The sequence below is a fragment of the Triturus cristatus genome, chromosome 3_2 (assembly GCF_964204655.1).
Source record: "Triturus cristatus chromosome 3_2, aTriCri1.1, whole genome shotgun sequence".
Classification (NCBI taxonomy): Eukaryota; Metazoa; Chordata; class Amphibia; order Caudata; family Salamandridae; genus Triturus; species Triturus cristatus.
Window position 1 is genome coordinate 534,621,089 of NC_140584.1, and position 7,541 is coordinate 534,628,629.

Here is a 7,541-nt window from a genome sequence, read left to right on the forward strand (position 1 = left end):
CCAATGTGTAACCTTTAAATAACTTAATGTTCAATCTTTTGTAACAAGTATTGTCTGACTGTGTATTAAAATAGCTGCCTGTAAAGCAGCAAATTGAGACCGGCTATTTACTTGTATGCAGGTGGTTCTTCTCCCTGCTGTGACAGTAAAGAGCTGTTTCACATTGTCATTTTCAAGATACCCTGCAACAATAAGCCTACGTCTATTAGTGTTAGGAGTTTCCATGACTTCACTAAAATCAGACCGTTGAATAGAAAATAGCAGCAAACAGATTTGTTTCATATGTGTCTACTTGTGCAAATGGTAAGACAAAGTCCATACAGTGTATGATAAAATTATTTGCAACATTTTCATAATTCTTCCCTAACCCTCCTCTGTCTTCTTCTAAATGACACCCTTACGCTCCTTCTGCAGCCTCGGGCCTAGGGAATCTTCTTAGTTATTTTTAACAAAGTTCGTTCAATTGTCTCTAATAAAAGCACAGATCAAAGTTCAGTTCAGAGATCACACCAGTGACAAATCATGTCAGTCTATTTCATGGCAAAACAAATTCAAAGCGCAGTTCAGCCACAAGCTTTAGTTCACGGAGGTTCAATAGGAATTGCAAGACTATCCTCCAAATCCCCTCTTGCTGTCATTTGCTGCAAAGTATGTCCATTCAGGGGATGAGTATCTCCAAACAGGGTACTCTAGCTCTTTTTGGTCTCCTGAGTACAAATTGTTTGTCTCCACTGTCACTCAGGCCACAATCCTTAGTGTCCTCTGGGATAGTGTGGGGCATGTGCTCTGCAGGTAGACTTAGTCTCTCTCTCTCTCTCTCTCTCTCTCTCTCCTACCTTCTCGACCAACTGTCTTCAGGCTTCAACAGGCCAAGACTCTCCTGTTTCAATCTCAGATATCGACTCATCCATACCACCCTCAAGCCAAGGATGTGCTAATTCAGGATCTTGCTGTAACTTGTTCAGCCTCTTCAGTAGCAGCTTGCACTTCTGTAGAAGCACTGTCACATTATCAAGGGACACTTCACCCTGCGAGTGTGGGCAGCATGGATCCAGTTGGAGACCTCCACACTTAAAAGCAGTGTTAATTATGAGGATGATCTCGAAAGGTCCTCGCCATTAAGGTTTACCAAGATCTAGACACCAGGACTGAGGTCTTGGCAGTGCTCCTTATGTGGTGTGTGGAGCAGCTCCAACCTGGTGAGACACAGAATGCAACTCATCAGCTAGTCCTTTGCATTCATCAAGAACCATGCCACCTGTAATGTTCACAAGCGTATTTGCAGGTACTGCTGACAGGCTCATTGCTCGACCCATGATGATTTCATGTGGGGACAGTCCTGTCCTCAGATCAGGAATGCTGCAAAAACTCATTACCACAAGGCGCAAAGCATCAGGCCACTTCAGAGACGTGGAAGCACATACTTTGGACAACCTGGATTTCAACGTTCCATTCACCTGCTCAACTATACCTGAAGCCTCAGGCAGAATAACTGCAAGTAGTCTTAGCTCTACTTGTAATGCTGCACATAACATTTTTAGGACCTCATTATTGAAATTAGTTCCTCGGTCTGACTCCAGCGAAGTCGGGAAACCGGACCTGGGTATCAGTTCCCTCAACAAGAACTTAGCTACTGTGAGGCTATCGTTTCACCTGGATGGGAATGCTTCAATCCAGCGTGAGAAGATACTTACAGTCATCAGGACATATCTCAGCCCATTGCACAAAGGCATCTCAATGAAGTCCAGCTGCATACGGTTAAATGGCCCTACTGATCTTCCTATATGGATACAGGTCACTGTGGTTCTTTTCCCTACATTCATCTGTTGACACACAACACATCTGTGACATAATCTTTCAGCCATCAATCTGAATAATGGAGTTAAAACAGTTCTGTCAAAATAATCTGAACATGGCATCCCTCCAAATGTGTGCGGGACCTTGAAAATGTCTAGCCATTGGCGATAGCAAGCTATCTGGCAATACAGGTCTTCCATCTGTTAAAGCCCAAATGTCATTCTCTCTTTTAATGCAACCAGCTTTGACTCAACTCTGCTTTTCTGCCTCTGGCACTTCTTCTGCAACCTTCTCACTTCTTCTCAACTATCGGCTGTTGTTCACAAAAAGTTGTAATTGTTGTCATCTTCAGATTCTTTTATGCATTCACTATTAAATGCTCAGGCCACATGAGCACAGTATTTTGCAACCTCATCAGCGTATTGGTTGCCAATGGTTACATAGTCATCTCCACTTCTATGAGTCTTACACTTCACAACTGCAATTTTAGTAGGCAATTGCAGTGCCTCCTACAATCTCATGACATATGCTCCATTTTGCATAGGGGATCCGGATGACCTCATGAATCCTCTGTGTTACCATAACTGACCAAAATCTTGAACAACACCAAAGCCATACTGACTATCAGTAAAAATTGTCACTTTCAGCTGGTCAGAAACACAGCAAGCTCTAGTAAGAGTGATCAATTCAGCTACTTGTGCAGAAGACACCCCTCGAAGCCAGGAGGCTTTCACTACTCTCGTGGCTTGCAGACTGCGTAGGCAGCTCTTAGGGTTACCCCATCATCTCTCAGGCATGTCCCATCAACAAATAGGATGAAATCAGACTCTGTCAGTGGCTCATCTGGTATATTTGGTCTTGGCTTAGTGCATAGTTCAGTGACTTCGAAACAGTTGTGCCCTTCTTCTCCATCATCACTTTCAATTCCAGTTGAGGTTAACAGTATAGCAGAATTCAAAGAAGCATAAAGCTTGAGGCTAATATTCTCTGAGGCAAGTATATTTTGTTCATATTTGCTCAATTGACTATTGGTTAGGTGTTGAGTGTGTGTGAATGAACCCAGTAAGAGGATGTCCCATGACAATATTTTCAAATCGTTCAATGCTGACACCTACTACAGCTACTCCTTTAAGGCATTTGGGCAGTCCTGCGGCTACGGAATCAAGAGTAGCAGAAAAATAAGCCACGTCTTCGTGTGTTTTCATGCACTTGTGTAAATATAGAGAGAGAGCAGCCATCCCTCTCACTGCCTTATTATGATTAGGCATTCCCAAGCAATCGTTATCCCATGATACCAGATCCGACACATTCCTGTGTGTCAGCTTCTGTAAAGGCTTGGCCACTAGGGAAAAGTTTGGTTTCCACTGTTGACAGGAGCGCACCATTCCCAAAAACATGCTGACTTTTCTCTGGATGGTTGGCGGGTTCATTTTCAGAATCACTGAGATTTTTTCTTGGGATACCTTCCTCACTCCCTTTTCAATGTGATGTACGAGGTACAGAACTTCTCTTTGACAATACTGCAAGTTACTTGGGGGGGACACTTTATGTCCATTCTCAGCCAAGCGGTTTAACAGAGCAATGGTTCCTTGCTTACAGACTCCTTGGTGTCTGATGCAACTAGCAAATTGCCCATATACTGCACTAAGACAGATTTACAGGCTTTACTAGGGACTCAAAGTTCTTTTTAAGGATCTGATTAAAGATCGAAGGACTTTCAGTATACCCCAGTGGAACTTGGCACCGTGCCAAAATATGGTTTTGGAACCGAAAAACAAAGCTGTACTGGCTGTCCTCATGCAAGGGTATAGAGAAAAATGTCAGAAACAAATTGATTACGGTAAACCACTTAGTGAATCTGAAATAATATCACAGCTGGCTTTGGTACCACAGGACAACAGGGAGCAACAATGTTATTCATCTTTCTCCGATCCTGCACTATGCGGTACTTACTGCTAGGCTTCTGCAAGCCCACGATGGGTGTGTTACATGGACTTCCCATTATCTCTTTTAAAATGTCTTGTTGTATCATTGACTCAATCACTGGAGTAATTCCAGCAATCGTTTCAGGAGTCAAATTGCACTGAGTAGTTTATGGGTACTCAGCATTAGGTTTAACATTTATACAGACGGGCTCAAAATGAGACTTAAGTCCTTTCCTGAGAAATCCCAGAATTCAGGTTTCACCGTATCTCTGAGATCCAGTGGCAAATCATCATTTGTCACCAAAGGGTACGGTCCAATGTTTGGCCCTTGACTCGCCAGTTTAAAATTAACATCTTCAAAGGGCCCTATTTTAACCAGCACTTCTCATGTTACTGAGTTTCATTTGTTTATTTGCAACTCCTACAACTTGGATTTTATTCCCCTCAAGGGGTAGGTTTGGAACTTCCTCTGTTCTTACAGTGGAACGGGTAGCACCAGTGTCGATCAAAAATGACATGGGTGGCCATTCGCCTCACCTTTCAGAAATGGACCTCTCTATTCTACCTCTAAGACTGCGCAAGCACACAATCTTCCTCCCCCCTCAGGCACGGTCATTGTGACAGATCTGAACTGTAACCTGCAAGTGTGTCAAACACAGGAAATTGCTGAAACGGATTTTGGCTCTGGAAGGAACTCTGATTAAAATTTGGGAACTGATTAGAATTAAATCTAGGACCATTTATATTTTGATGTGGAATCAGGGCTTGAGGAACTTGCATCACTGTAACTTGTTATACATTAGGATCTTGAGTCTTTTGTCTCAGCACATTTTGCTGCTGTACGGGGTTGTTAACCTATGTCTGCACAATCCTGAATTTTTAACCTGATTGTTGTTCATTACTCTGTTGGGATTAAGACAACATTCCCTCTTCCAATGCCCTAACTTGTTACAATAATGACAATGGCAACATCAGTTCGAGTACTTGGGTCAATCGGAACACCACATCCTCTACCCTGTTGCGGATAACTATTTCAACCTTGCATCACAGGAGCTCTGCTGATTTACACCTTGCATAGCACTAACATTCCCTATATAAGGTTGACTCTGACTTCCTCTCGATGTTGCTTTCATTTATGCCAACATCAGCTTCTCCGTCAACTGTTTCTGTTTCATTTCCAATTCATCATTACAATATTTTGCATTCCGCAAGGTTTCATCAATTGATTTTTTGTGTCAAAAGATTAAATGCTACTGAATCACAACAACCTCAAGTCTCAATCTTGTCACAAACTGAGACACAAAGCTTCCCATATCTTTGGATTTTAGATTTTCCATTCCACTGTGTTAGAATAAAAATGTTTATGCTGACGCACTGCCCTATGTAAGGTAGCATTCGCTGAACCATTTTCTTTGCAGGCGCCATTTTAAGCTACTCAAAACTGATCTCGTCTAATTCCCGAGAAATGCTCCCCTTAGGGAGTTTTGTTTTTTCCATTTCCGTCCTGTTTCTGTAATGAAATACACTGTTCTTGTTAGCGCATACCTTTCTCACTAGATAGAGGTGCTCTCCCCCTTCTCTGGTGGCAGGCTCCGGATGGACCGACCTTGGACTATGTTTCTTTGCAAGATATGAGTGCTGAAACAGTTTTTTCTGTATTTCGCGATTTAGCTGCAGCTGCCTGGGAAATTCCACTGCGGGCGTGTTCTTGTCTGGCTATAAAACATACATAATGTATCTTTATGCTTGTCGACTTCAGTCCTCTCTGTAGCACTCCTGGTGACTGTACAGATGGGGCTCCACTCTGAGTGCACATAAATAAACAGTTATTGGTTTGCATTCTCTACTGTCTGACCGACTCTTCATTTGGTACGGAAGGCTGAGAGGTGGTCATTAGTGACCCGGGTGACCCTAAACAGATTACTTCGGTCAGTTGGCGCCCGAACAGGGACTTATTCGGGGGATTGATCCATCCCCTTTCCACAGACGTAGTGGAGGCCGAGGACATTGTCGGGTTGGACTGACAGCTCAGGAATCCCTGCAAGAAGTGTTTCTGTTACTCGCAACTGCTCCTTCCATCCCACCGGACGGTGCCTCGCCCAGTGGTCATCCCGACTTGAGTCCTGAACGACAAAACCATTGGATCTGAACATTTGGTCTGTAGAGTCTGCAGTGGAGAACTGGTTCGTTTGTACCACTGATATCAGGTGAGTTTGTTTTGGTTCTTTGTGGATATGGTACCATTTGGGTTTGAGTTTGGATTGGTCTGAGGACTGTCTCGATAAAAAGTATTTGCAAATACTTTGCCAGGTAAAACTAACGATTTTGTTTGTCTTTCGAAATGCCTGGCTGAAGCAAATTTCGGAATTTGTGTTTCCATTGATATTCTTCAGATGCCCAGTTGATGGAAGCTCAGCCGGCACCTATTGAGGGCAGCCCTAATTTTGATATGTATGTGAAACATGGCCTTGGCCCTATTATGTTTAGTACATTATGGCAAAAATATACGAGGGACAATGCCGAGTTGCAGTGGCCTTTGACAGGCACCTTTGTTGAACAAAGGATTGGGTTTTTACAGGAACAGTTGTTTATTTATTTATTTATGATCTTATATAGCGCTGAATCACCCCGAGGGGTATCTCTGCGCTTGTAATGGAGTTACTGCATCGGGGAGCTGGTTAGAAGAGGTGGGTTTTGAAGAGTTTTCTGAACTGAGAAATGGTCATACAATCCCGGAGATGATGCGGTAATTTATTCCAGAAAACCGGAGCCAGATAAGAAAAAGCTTTACCGCCGCTTCGCGATTTTTTAATTATAGGAATAGAGAGTAAACGTTTAGATCCAGACCTAAGAGAGCGTGAGGGCGTGTAGTTAGTTATTTTGCTAGAAAGATAGGACGAAGCAAGGCCGTTTAAGGCCTTGAAAACAATACAGCCTATCTTAAATTTCACTCTTTTCCTTACTGGAAGCCAGTGAAGCTTAGTCAAGAGGGGCATAGAGGGAGCCCTGAGCGTGGCTCCCGTGACTAAGCGAGCCACCGTATTCTGCACAACCTGCAGTTTATTTAAGGAAGCTTCATTGGTCGAAAGAAGCAGAGCGTTACAGTAATCGATTCTACTCAAGATCAAAACCTGTATCAATGTTTTCCTGGTCGCAAGAGGAAGTAAGAGAAAAATTCTCCTGAGTAGACCCAAAACGTAGTAGCAGGTGCCGATCGTGAAGTTGACGTGAGCATCTAAATTGTGACTTTGATCAATTTTAACATCAAGATTTGTAATCACTTCTGATCACTTTTATAAGAGACGAAGTAGGCAGTCGATGTTTGATTCTCTCTGAACTTGGCAGGAGGAGGCAAGGAGGAGGCGGTTAAAGATGGAAAGAGATGCACGGAAAGGGAAAATGCAAACATTGATACAGAAAGCTGTAGCATATGATAGAGAAAAACCAGGAAACAGGAATTGAATGTGAAAATAGGAGGTTTTGGTTACACATTGATAAGTCTTATTTAGCCAAAGAGGAAAATGATACTTTTAAAGAGGAGTTGTTGAATACTCGACCCCTGCCTCCCTATGCCCTGCAGAGTATATACCCCACTGTTCCTTTGCAGTCACAGTAGCCTGTTTCATCTGCTTCGGTTGTTCCCTTATCTACGGCTGTTGTTTCATCAGCTTTGGCTACGGCACCCCCTGCTCCTTCTCTGTCCTCGCCATTTTGGATGACAGTGACCTCTAGTACATCTACTGTTTCAACTCCTGTGTCCCCTGCCCTTTCCCCTCCGGTGCAGACGTTAACTACATTTGTACCCACTACCTCTGCCGC